The sequence below is a fragment of the Arachis ipaensis genome, chromosome B01, assembly GCF_000816755.2.
Source record: "Arachis ipaensis cultivar K30076 chromosome B01, Araip1.1, whole genome shotgun sequence".
NCBI classification, from domain to species: domain Eukaryota; kingdom Viridiplantae; phylum Streptophyta; class Magnoliopsida; order Fabales; family Fabaceae; genus Arachis; species Arachis ipaensis.
In genome coordinates, this window is record NC_029785.2 from 16,760,245 (window position 1) to 16,774,138 (window position 13,894).

A 13,894-nucleotide genomic window follows, 5' to 3' on the forward strand; every position below is an offset into this window, starting at 1 on the left:
CGCAGAGATTGGAGGCTGCAATCCAGCAATCTCAACATACTAAAAACTATGGCAACAATTCCGCTGCATCAGAAGTCAATCATGACACAGTTTGGTGCAAGACCGCATCTGAGATATACAAGAATCGCATCTACGGGTTGGGATCGTTCTTCGCCGACAACTTCCACACCTCCACATTGAGACCCTCATCTGCCTCTACCACCAGCCGACCCGTCGATCCAGATGACAGCGTCATTTGAGGGAGCAGGTGCTAGAGCTCATCCGAAGCCTTCACCATTAGGCTTAACAGCTGCAACAGTCTGAGGAAAGGTATCAGGAGATCTTCACACGCATGTCAGACACAGATTCCCTCAAGCTGGAGTGGAGGCGAGAGTTGGATTGGCTTTAGCGGATAGAACAACAGATGGCAGTGTACCAAGATCAGACGCACACCAATGGCAACGACGCTACTAGAGGGGCACCAACATTACCGCCTAGTCTGCTGCCTCAGCAAGACCGGCTGGGGATGACGACGATGACGACTATCAAGATATTTAGTGATTAGAGTTTTGTTTTAGACTGTTTCATTGTATTTTATTTATTTGAATTTTTATTTTATTTGTACACTTGATGTTTAATTTATTATATTTAGTTCCTATTATTAAAATTTGACTACTTATTGTGCAAAAAATAATTTTAAATAAAAGATAATTTGACACTAATTATGCATAAATTAAATTTACCGTCAAATTTATTGGGAGAAAAATCCTATGGTAATTAGGCGGAAAAGAACTTTGTGAAGCTCCAAAATTACGGGCGAAAATTTTTCGTCAATAATTAAATAAGGTTTAGGCATAGAATCTGTTGCAGAATCCGACGGTAACTGGCAGATTAAAAAACTGACGATAATTTATTATCGGCGAGAGTTATATTGTCGGATTGAAAAAATCGGCGGTAATTCGTTATTCTGACAATACTTAACGTTTTTCTTGTGCTAAATCTACAAAAGTCTAACTAATTAACTAAGAAAGATTGGTAGGTGGGTTAAAGTCATGAGGACTAAGACAATTTCAACCTTTTAATTTATAACTAATTAAAATCAAGTAATACCTGAAGGACACCTCAAAATATAATCCTAAGCCAAGATAAATCTATTCCATTTCAACTAAATGTATTTTAACAAACACATCATATGCATGAAATATAATCAAAACTCAAATTACCAAATTAAAAACTAAAATAACATCTTAAACAAGCATGAATTCAACATAAACATTCATTCAACAAGTTAAATCATAATCTAAGTATCAAGAATCTACTTCTTCATAAACCCAAAAAAAAATGGAGGAGGATGCAAACCAAGAGTAAATAGTAGTACTACTAGAATAGAAATTGATCACAAAAGAAACTAAACTAAACTAAAACTAAAAGAAAAAATAGATTATTTAAAACCCTAATTGTGTATGTTTCCTTGTATTCTTCTTCCTCTTTCCTCATTCTGTAGTTGGATTGGAGCCTTTGGAGCCGAAAACTCAACTTCACATGCTCTAGCAAATGTGGCACGTGAGACCACTTTCGCGTACGTGAGATGTCGCGTGCACTTTGGTTTGGTGCTTACGCTTGCATTGATGCATACGCAAATTGATGTGTTGCGTACACTTGTGTTGATGCATACACAGCACTGCATTTGGGGCTAGCTTCAAAATTCTTCTTAATTCTTATATTATTCTTCTTGTCCATGATTTTTTCATTTTCTTAAACCACTAATGCTACTTAAACCTAAAACATTCAAAAAAATATATATCACGATATCAAGTCAGAAAAATGACGAAATTAAGTTAACAATTTAAGATCATAAAAAACATTTTCATACATTAATTTCAATGAGAAAAATATTCACAAAAATATTCAATTATATAAAATTGTGTAAGTTAATTAATAAATTTTATAATTTTTAATATAATTTAAAAATAATAATATGAGCTTATTAGCAAACTCTATATGAATGCCAAAACGAAAAATTTTTAGTGGACAATTTTGACCTTTTTGGCAATTGAAGTGTCTTTGTAAATTTAATTTGTCCTAAAAACTTGCTATTAGTTTCTTTTTGTTATGTTGATTTGCAATCAATTTCCTAAAAATTTGCCATTAATTTTGTCATTAATTTGCAATTGATTTATTTTTCAAATTTTAAACATATATAACTAATTTATTGTTTTGTTACGCAATATATAACTAATAACTAATAATATATGTTTAGTCATATATTATTCTTGATTTAAAAAGATTTAAAAAATTATTTAGAAATAATTATTTGGGTCGAAATAATTTAACTTGGCAATGAACATATCAAAAACATTTGTTTGAACTCTATCAAAACAAATTTTTGAGTTGATCGAAGAAAGGGCATTGATAAGCAACGTGGGTTGATTAAAATATATGTCAAAGACAAGATTCCATGATCAAAGCAATACACAGACTAGTAATTGAAGAAGTTGAGGATGTTTTTTACATCATTTATGTGGCAGGAACAGTTATATTTGGTTTTCTTATATGTGAAGCACGTGAATAAAATTTGATTGGTTCAAAGGGGTTATAAATAGACAGAATTTGGAAGGAATAAGGATTATAATTTGTCTTAAAAAAAATACTCAGCAATTTCACATCCCATAGACTTTCTTTTTTTTTTTTAGTGAAAGATAGGGGGTTCGTGACCCCAAATAGAGAAAAAGCAAACTAAACAAAAAGAAAATTAGGAAACATTCCTAATTCTAAAGGAACCATAACTATCAAAAGACAAGACAAGATAAGAGATATGTTGGGGGAAAGAATATCAAATAAATGAAGACCCAAGGGTATATCCTGTCCATTCTTTGCAAGTTGATCAGCGATCGAATTAGCTTCCCTCAAGGTGTGATGCCAAAGGATCTACGGAATGCGATTAGCAAGAAGTTTGATATCTTCCACAAGGGGGTTACAAGGGTAAAGAGGAGGGCATCCTTCAAAGATGAATTTAATAGCTATGGTTGAGTCAGATTCCATAATGAAATGGTTATACTTCTTTGCTGATGTAATTTGCAAGCCTCTAATTATTGTTCAGAGCTCCGCATGCATGATGGAGCAGCTGTCTAGATTACAAGAAAAGCCATTGATGAATCTTCCCAAGTTGTCTCAGAAAACGCCACCACAAGCTGCATTTATTTTTTGCACAAAAAAAGAGCCATCAACGTTTACTTTATCCAATGGTTCGGAGGGGGTAACCTGCAAATTAGGGTATCATAGGAAGATTGGTACGTATTCTTTGGAACAATCCTCAAGTCCAATAGTTTTGTAATCTCTATAACCCGCATTTTGATTGACTCCACAACTGCCAGGGGAGAGGTACCAACTCCTTCAAAGAACAGTTTGTTACGTTGGTACCATAAGGAGGATATAGTCACTCCAAACATAGTGTTCCAATCATTTGGTGAGAGATTTTGCAAAAGCCACTCCTGGATATTCAGGTTAAATAAGTCTTGAACCTTCTGGTTGGCTTGTAAGAGATTCTAAATGGTGGTTGCAAAAGAACAATTACGGAGAACATGCAGAGCATCTTCAGTAACAAAGTTACATTGATGACATCTTGCATCAACAGTTAAGTGTCTTCTTTTCCATTCCACATTCGTCAGAATAGCTTCATGAGCAACCAGCCAAATAAAGGATCGAATTCTTTCAAGGCAATTCCACTTCCAAGCAAGCTTGAAAAGATGATATGCAACTCCTATGTTATTTTAGAGCGAAGAATAGGCTGATTTCAGATTGAAAGTGCCATCTGATGAAGCTACCCAAGAAATCTGGTCTTGACCATTCCTCGAGGATGGTGGAAAAATGGTTAGGATTCTGTTCACCACTGGATCCAGAAGCCATCTTTGAAGTTCATCGACATCCCACTCACCTGAAACCAAAAGAAAATCTATTAATGCATCATTTGAATGATAAGACTGACTTACTTGTGCAACATAATTGTTAAGAGGACCGAGACTTGGCACCTATTGGTGGTTCTAAAAGTTTATATTGTTCCCATCACCAATGTTCCAGATAGAATTCGTTTGAACATCAGACCAAGAAGCACACACTCCTTTTCAGAGATTTGATTGCTTATTCTTTCTTTCCACTCTTGGGAGAATGTCACTTCCACAATTATATTTTGATCGGAGGACTTTGACCCAAAGAGCATCTCTTTTTTCTATAAGGCTCCAACCAATTTTTATCATGAAGGCATGGTTAAGCTCCTTGGCATGTTGGATACCAAGCCTACCATTAGTTTTAGGTTAACTAATAATCTTTCAGTTAAGGAGATGAACTTTTCATGATTGATCCATTTCTTCCCAAAGAAAGCTCCTGCATTTACAGTCAATAAGGTTACAAGTAAATACAGAAAGAAAAGAAGTTTGCATAGTATAAGTAGGAATAGAGAAAATGATAGATTTCACTAGAGTTGTTCTACCTGCAAAAGATAGAGTGGAAGCTTTCCATCCATTTAGCTTAGAGTTGAGTTTGCCAATAATCTCATTGTATGTGTTGCGGTTGGTTCTTGTGTGAAGAAGGGGGATTCCGAGATATTTTCCAAGATCATCCGTTCTTGTGAAATGGAGTGCTTCACTAATCTCCTATCTGACATTGTTGCCCACATTATTGGAAAGAAAACTTCAAGTCTTATCATTATTTACTTTCTGCTCGAAACTTTTGCAAAATTCTTCAAGGATCTTGTTGATAATCTTTGCTTGGTCCATGCTAGTTTCGGCAAAGAGAATGAGGTCATCTGCGAAGTAAAGGTGGGATAGATCGGGGCCATCCTGATTAAGCTATATGGGCTTCCAAAAGTGGTTTTCCACGGCTGCGCTGATAAACTGGGTGAGACGTTCCATACAAAGAACAAAAATATAAGGCGATAGGGGGTCTCCTTGTCGGATACCTCTGGAAGGAAGAAATTCATCCAAGGTTTCACCATTCTATAAGACCCGCATCCTGGCTGTAAAAATTCACGTACAGATCAAATTAATAAAGTGAGCAGGGAGTCTGATGTCAACCAGAATGTCTTTTATAAAACTCCATTTGAGTCTGTCGTAACCTTTTTCCAAGTCGATTTTTATAGCCATCCAACCTTTGTTTCCTTTCTTTGTCCTCATGGAATGAATAACTTCTTGAGTGATGGTAATGTTGTCAGAACTTTGTCTTCTAGGAACAAAGCTACATTGGGTGGGTTTAACAAGCTTTTCCATAACCATTCTCAATCGGTTAGCAAGGATCTTGGTGACCACTTTGAATGAAATGTTGCATAAGCTTATAGTTCTCATGCGTTTTAGGCTTGAGACTAGCTCCACCTTTGAAATTAAAGTAATAAACATTTTACTGACCTCGCTGATTCTCCAAGGTTCAAGAAAAATAGCTTTCACCAGATTACATAGGTCAGAACCGAATTTATCCCATTGATTATGATAAAAAAAATGGCATGTATACCATCTCTACCTGGTGCTTTCAGACCACCAATACTAAAAACAGAATTTTTAATTTCCAAGATAGATACATTATTCTCAATATTGATCAGCTCATCATGAAAAAGAGTAGGAAAGTTACCATGGAGAATATACGGGCAGTCAGGAAGGTCATCCTTGTATAACTCAAAATAGAAAGTTGTCACCATATTTTCAAGAGCATCATCATCCGAGATCCGATTCTCATCACTATCTTAAAGAGAAGTCACCTTGTTTCTCCATCTTCTAGCCATAGTGATACCGTAGAAGTACTTAGTATTTCTGTCACCCAAATTAATCCATTTGTACAGAGAATTCTGTAACCATAACATCTCTTCTTGAATAAGTATCTCCTCATACTCCCCTTAGAGATCTTTTTGGAGTTTCTCCAAGAAGATATTATTTCCAATAGGATTTTATGTTAGTTGTAATCCCTTGCAATCTTCTTATGATTTTGTTTTGTTTTTTTTTAAGATATTACCAAACACCCTATAATTCCAGTCCTTCAAAGCATTTTGAAAAATAACCATACCCATATTCCAAGACCCCTGCATAATCTAATTATTATTGACAAGGTTTCCAAAACCAGGATGAGTGAGCCACGCGGCAGTGAATCTGAATGGTCTCTTTTTTCTGTTAGTCGGCATCGAAGACGAGAACTGAAGGCACAGGGGAGAATGGTCAGACTTGAACATGGGAAAGTGCATTATCCTAGCTTCTGGGAAGGTAATATTCCAGTCCAAATTACCCAAACCCCTATCAAGTCGTTCCATCAAATTACCTCTTCTCCAGGTAAAGGGCCAACCAGAGTAGCCGAGGTCCATTAATCCGTAATCGAAAATGCAAGTTTGAAAATCCTCGCACGCACCTCTATCATTATTTTCGGTACCTCCCCTGCATTCATACTTGTGGAGCAGAGCATTGAAGTCACCCAAGGAACACCAAGGCAGAAAAAGTATTTAAACTAATGGCTCTGAGACTTTTCCAGAGAATTTTTCCATTAGCCCTCTGGGGACTTCCATAGCAAGCTGTTAATAGCCAGGGAATTAAAATACCATTAGTAATCATCATATAAACAAGCTGATGATTATGAAAAATAATGCCCACCTTCCAAATTCCAGGATCCTAAAGGCACCATATACTGCCTGAGTAGCCTCTTGCCTCCTCGATAAAACTAGCGTCAAAATCCAAATTTTTTCAAATAGCCCTACCTCTGTCTCTACTGATGTAGGTTTCCAGTAAGATGAAAAAGCTAACATGTTATTCTATTTTCGTATCCTTAATCAAAGAAATAAATATTTGACCTCCAAGACCCACGCAGTTCCAAATTATCAGATTTATTAGACACGACGATGAGATATGTTAGGTCACCAGACCCAAGATTAAGCATGGGCATTAGTTCCCTTCCCCAAAGTATGTACCTTAGTTGGGGCTAGAACCCCTTTTTGCTTTAGATCCTTGCCAGCCACCAAATTTTCCTTTTTTTCATCAGGTGGTTTGCTGGGAATTGGCACGATATCACTTGTCAGAGGCATAGGGTTGCTGGTAATAGGGGATTTCTGATTAAGAAAGCTATTATTGATAATATGGTTTTCAAGAACATAACCAGCCATTATCATTGCTTCAAAAGCATCGCGTTCCTGCTGCTGTATCTTCCTCATATTTTCAAGCATTTCCCACTCCTACCAGAAGAGTTTGGATCTTTTTGATGGGTCTTATTTCCTAGTTTCGAATTAATGAAATCGTCTTTGGAGGAAGTGCTTTTTCTTCTGCCTTCTTAGTTGGCTTCATGATCTTTTCTTTGATAATGGGCCCAAATTTTGCATTAGTAGGCCTTTTTATTTTGGAAATTTTTTCCAACTCCAGGTTTAATAGTTTTTTTCACACTTTGATTTGATGGCCCAGGTTTCTTAATAGGCTCACTCCTCATAGGGTTAATATTCATGCATACGTTGTGGTGGGGCTCCTCATGCATATTTATGTTAGATGTAGTATCTAGTGTTTCCTCAAATAGGATATTATATCTTGATCTACTTTCCATATTTTTCTCAAGATTAATACGAAAACCTTCCTTGTTAATGTTTGAATCTTTCCTAAACTAGGATTCTTTAGACGTTACAATGCTTTTCTCCTATCACTTCCTTAGCTACTTCCTCACCATCATCCAAAGCCCGAAATTAGGGCCTCTTGAATAGTCATCAACTTTCGTTGAGAGTCTTGATCTGTCTCCATATTTGATTAGGGATCCAAACTATCCATATTGGGAGCTTGATTGCCTTGATTTTCATGGTTACCATTCTCCGTGACCTTGGCCAAAATTCCGACGCTAGCTTTCGACTGGTGATCGTGTCCTTCCGCTGGAGGGTTGTTCAAAATTCGAAATGCTCCCCATGATAGAAGTTCTCGGAAGAAGTTTCTTTGCAAGATCAATCTCCACACAAATTCTGGCAAATCGGCTCCGAGAGTGAATTGAGGTTGTCTTGTCGATCTTGAGCATGGTTCCTATAGCCGACCCAACCCTCCAAAGGAAGCGATGGTTATAGAGTTCAATTGGAAGGTTCGGGATGCGAATCCAAGCCACAATCTTCCTAACTATTTGTTCAGATGAGAGAAATAATGGTCTCCATATTCTTTCTCCATCTCTCGACGATTAAGTAATGTCCTGACACCATCCAGGGTCCTCCAGTAAGAGCATGTGAATCGTCCTCCTCATTTAAAAAGTGAACAAGAAAATAGTTACGGTCCATATCAATAACATTAATTTTACCTTTTTTAACTCAATCACGGTTCAGACGCTGTTCCATGACTCCGAGATGAATTCGTTTTCCTAAGACTTTCACGATAAGAGCTGCTCGCCATGGTTTGCTCCATTCTTCGAATTTCTTTTTAGTTACGTTAATAACTGGACAAGGGTTAAAGGGTTTTTCTTGCTCCACATTAGCTTGGCCTCCTTGTACCATTTATCCTCCGAATTTGGAGTGGCTTCATCACTGTCTTCATCATAATCAGAAATTTCATCGATTTCTAGGCCAACTGATTTTAATAGAGAATCCTTATAGGATGATTTTGGTATAGAGACGGCTTCATTATGTTGATCCAGAGCCATATCAGCCTTATCACTAAGCTAGTTAAGATCCATATTCTCTCGTGGTTTAATGATTTTCGTGCTTCATTGCACTTGATCTACTTCTTGAGGGGTTATTCTCAATGAGCATTCATGAGAGACCTTATAGCAATTATTTTAGTTTATTTTAAATTCAAAATTGATCTAATTTAATCTAAAATCGTAATAAATTATATTTTCATATTTGTAAAAATTATATTTCTATACTTACAAATACTCAAACTCTTATCAACCATCTCTCAAATATATTGCTAGTATAATTAAGAGTTTGCACATACATATATACAACAATAATTTCTTAGATTTTGGAATCCGTGTATGCCAAATAATTCGCACTAGAACATTGATTGGATAGATGCATGCCCACACATACATGCATATACATACGCGTATATATAAGTGTGTGCCCACCACTCGTCTTTCCAGCTTGATCAAAGGAGCATTGCAGATGTGCTGTAGTGTTCACTTTCAGACATGATGTTCAATTTACAATACATCAATTCATCAGTTTGTTTATTTATTTATTTCCCAAAACAATATTAATCAAGTGTTTGTTAAGTGAAGACAATGCTTTTAGGTGTTCTAATAATGAATCGGGTATTATGGCCTTTGCTAGCGGATGATGATATATATTCCAATCTATTGTACTCATTATATATATCTTGAAGATTTCATGTGGTGGGAGTTTAATTAACAGCTGAATATCATCATATTCAAGTGGATGTGGTATAAATTGCTACGCTTGCATTGTTTAGATTATAAAATTTATGGTATAGTTATATCTGCACCTCAAATAATGCTGTTTATCAGTAGGAAAAAAATGATGTGTATTAGAAATATCTATTATTAAATAATCTAAAAATAGAGAATATAGAAGATTTAAAAGATGTACAAGAAACTAAAGTTTAAAGAGAGTTAATCTGAATCAAATTAAGTCAAGTTCAACCTAGCTCCATTCGTAAAAATTAAATTTGACTAACTAACACTTGAGTCTATTTAGTAAGTTTAAGCTTCATTCACAAAAAATTTATAACGGATTTAAATTTATGTCATTTGAATTATAATTTGTTGGGGGCATAAAAAGTTATATATTACTATTACTTAAAGTATAAAATACATAACATACATAATAAACAGTGTGTATAAAATTATATATAATTATTACTATTTAATCTCGATTAATTTAATATATAAGTTTAAATTCAAGCGCAAGTTGGACTCATAAATTCATAAGTTTAACTTATTAACCTATTTATAAATAGAGATTGAGTTGACTCATGAGTTAGTTTGATTCATTTTCAACCATAACAAAGATTACTACGTACTAACTAAATAATGATTATAGATTTTGATCCGTTACATCAAAATCGGTACAAGACAACAAACTTAAAACCGAAAACCACCAAATGAAATAACTGCTCCGAAAATATCTCTAACTAAACCACTAAAAGCCCAGCTATCAGAAAATCAGCAAAAAGACTCCGTAAAACTAGTAAAAGATACGAATAACTTCCTAAAAATAGCTCAATATATACGAGTGACCCACTAAATCATAGGTACGCGATTAATTCCATACTTTCTCTAAAAAATTTGCAGGTGCCCACCATCGCCGTTCCTGAAAGAGACCGAAGTATTATCCGCTTTGCCCAAGGAAAGCAAGTCCAAGCATCAAGGGAATGACATATACCTTGGGAACAGTTACTCATACAGGAATATTTGGTACTCACCGTGGAGCCGGAATTCATCTAACCCCGCATTATATTGTTACTTGCTGTAACTTCCCCTTTTTCCTTGCAGGTTGCAATCTATGGTAGACGAACACAGTCACGCTCCTTCAAATCGCACTCCAGCCGAGCTAATGGCCATCAATGAATCCCTCTGGGTGGAGAATCAAAAGATGGCTGAGTTACTACATCAGAGGCAACATAGTCAAAGGAAAGAGGGAGAACAGAAGAATACTGAAAATAAAGACGACCACGACGAGCATACATCAGAGGCCAAGCATGTCATACCAACTCCCTCGAAAGCAATAACAAAAAGAACCAACCCCTTTTTAAAGGAGATCATGAGCTTTCAAATGCCCAAGAATTTCACTCTGCCAATGACTCTGAAACCTTATGAGGGAATAGGAGACTCTAACATCCACGTCACCAAGTTCTATACGATGATGTTCATGAACAAAGAATCCGATCCAATCTTATGCCGGACTTTCCCCACCTTCTTAGATGGAGCTGCCTTGATCTAGTTCCCCAACCTCCCCGAAAACGCCATAGCCAGTTTTGATGATTTGGTTGACCTTTTCGTCAACAATCTTGCAAATATATGTGCACAACTCCGACTACTTAAGAACCATAAAACAGGGACCGCATGAGAGCCTTAAAGACTACATGACAAGATTTACTGAAGCAACAACAGAAATACCTAATTTAAATCTAGAAGTCCACCTCTACGCCTTGAAAAGCGGGCTCCCTTCCGGAAAGTTCCAAGAGACCATAGTCATAACAAAACGAAAAATCCCGGCCAAATTTTGAGAAAAAGCAACAATCCATATTGAGATTGAAGACCTTCGGCAACTTTGAAAGGCAGAAAGGCCCACTCCGAATAGAGAGGACAAAAAACGAAACAAGCATGCAAACAGCAGAACGGACCAAAGATCGTTCAGACTCACACCAAAGTTTGACAGTTACACTCCCCTTAACACAAAAGGGAAGACATCATCAGAGACATCTTTCATTCTAAACTCATCAAACCTCCGAACAAAGTGGGCACATACTAAGATCAACGATATGTGGACAAATCCAAATATTATACCTCCTATCAGAAATATGGGTATACAACAGATGACTGTGTAATAGCAAAAGACCTCCTTGAAAAGCTGGCTCGCCAAGGCTTACTAGACAAATACATCGATACTCGGGAATAAAAACGGAATACAGAAGACTTCGGCCAACACTCCAAAATGAATGACAATTCCCGTGATAAGGGAAAAAAGGTATATGAAGATATTAACCCACCTCGTCGCATAATAAATTATATTTCTGGTAGTTTTGCAGGAGGAGAATGCACCAACTCGGATAGAAAGAGATCATATAGGGCTATGATGTCAGTGACGGGGTCAAACTCGTCCCACATCATCAACTCAGAAAAGCCAGAAATTTCATTCTTCCCTGTAGATTACAAAGCAAACGATGAAAACCTCGACGACCCAGTTGTAATATCCGCACAAGTTGGAGAGCCATTGGTAAAGAAAGTTCTCATGGATCCAGGGAGCAGCGCGGACGTCCTATTCTACTCAAGATTTCAGAAAATGAAGCTAAGTGATAAAGCCTTCCAACCATCATCAGGAGAACTAGTAGGTTTCTCAGGTGAGCGAGTCCCAATCCGAGGTTACATTTGGTTATAAACTACACTTGGTAATTACCCTGACTGCAAAACTATGGATATATACAATATTTAGTTGTCGACAAAAAAAGTCCCTATAATATAATTCTAGGAAGACCTTCTTTAAATGCTTTCAATGCTATTATCTCCACTATGCACTTGTGTGTTAAGTTTCTCTTGTAGGATAACAAAGTAGTCACAATCCATGGCGACCAAAGAGAATCCAGGTAATGCTACAATGCAAGCCTAAAGACCAAATACTCAAGACAACCCGAACAACAATACGTCCAAGCCGTATATAACTCAGAACATCTACCACCATTGGCAGACCTAGACCCTCGGACCAACAATCAAGAATGACCAATGCCAATAAATAATCTGACGAAGGTCCAGCTAACAACCGAAGAGAACAAGTATACATATATAGGGAATGCACTAAAAGATGAGGAAAAAGAACAACTCGTCGAATTATTGAGACAAAAGGTCGAGCTCTTTGCTTGGACACCAGCGGACATGCCTGGCATAGATCTAAACGTCATCTATCACAAATTAACCATTGACCCAATAATTCGACCTATAGCTCAGAAAAAACAAAATCTTGGCACAGAAAAAAAGGGCAACTTCCTTGGAAGAAACCCAAAAATTCCTCAATGATGGGTTCATCAAAGAACTCAGATACACAACTTGGCTAGCCAATGTGATAATGGTTAAGAAGCATAACGGTAAGTGGCGGTTGTGTGTGGATTATACAAACCTTAATAAGGAATGTTTGAAAGATGCATACCCCCTCCCATGTATCGATAAATTGGTTGATAGTTCTTCTGGTTTCCAATGTCTAAGTTTTATGGATGCTTATTCCGATTACAACCAAATACTAATGTATTCGGCTGACCAGGATAAAACTGTTTTTATTACTAACAATGGGAATTTTTGTTATAAGGTCATGCCATTCGGACTCAAAAATGCAGGTGTAACGTATCAAATACTAATGGACAAAAATTTTTCAAACAGATCAGCCGAAACATAGAAGTATACTTCGACGATATGGTAGCAAAAACACAATCTGCTACAAACCACATTAATGACCTGAAAGAAATCTTCCAACAACTCCGACTGTATAACATGAAGTTCAATCCTGAGAAGTGTGCTTTTGGAGTACAAAGAGGGAAGTTTCTCGACTTCATGCTCACATGCCGAGGTATAGAGGCCAACCCCGAGAAGTGCCAAGCTATATTAAACATGAGAAGCCCGAAGTCAGTCAAGGAGGTCCAACAACTTACTGGCCGGTTGGCAGCGCTATCACGGTTCTTGCCTCGCATAACACATCGATCACATCATTTCTTCAAGACATTAAAAAAGCAAGAAGAATTTGCATGGTCTGACGATTGTGAGAAAGCATTCACTGAACTAAAATACATACTATTAGAACCTCTTATTCTTCAAACACCTGAACTTGGTAAACCCCTCTATCTTTATTTATTTGTTACTAATCATGCCATCAGTTCTGTATTAGTAACAGAAACAGGTAAGCAACAACACCTAGTATACTTTGTCAGTAAATCCCTACAACATGCCAAAGTTAGACACCCAAAGCTGGAAAAATTAGCTTTGGCCCTAGTAACAACGGTCAGACGCTTACGACACTATTTTCAAATCACACCATCATAGTTCGCATGGAACAACTTCTTAGGCAAATTATTACAAAACCTGAACTCGCTGGAAGATTAATCAAATGGTCTATAGAACTATCAAAATACGACATCCAATATCAATCACGAGGAGCTCTAAAGTCCCAAGCACTGGCAGATTTCATAGCAGAACTTACAGTGGACGAGCCTAACCCAACCAAAAACAATTGGACACTTTATGTCGACGGAGCTTCAAACACGCAGGGTTC

General features: G+C 36.9%; 1 long non-coding RNA gene across 2 annotated transcripts; it reads right to left on the reverse strand.

Annotated features, from left to right (window-relative positions):
* LOC110269984 lies at positions 3,041-7,209 on the reverse strand. Of its 2 annotated transcripts, XR_002358878.1 has the most exons (4): positions 6,600-7,209; positions 4,466-6,520; positions 4,008-4,359; positions 3,041-3,913 (listed from the first exon to the last, which is right to left on the reverse strand). It is a non-coding gene; the product is annotated as an uncharacterized LOC110269984 (long non-coding RNA). The 2 variants fall into 2 exon arrangements; XR_002358877.1 differs by having other exon boundaries at positions 3,041-4,359.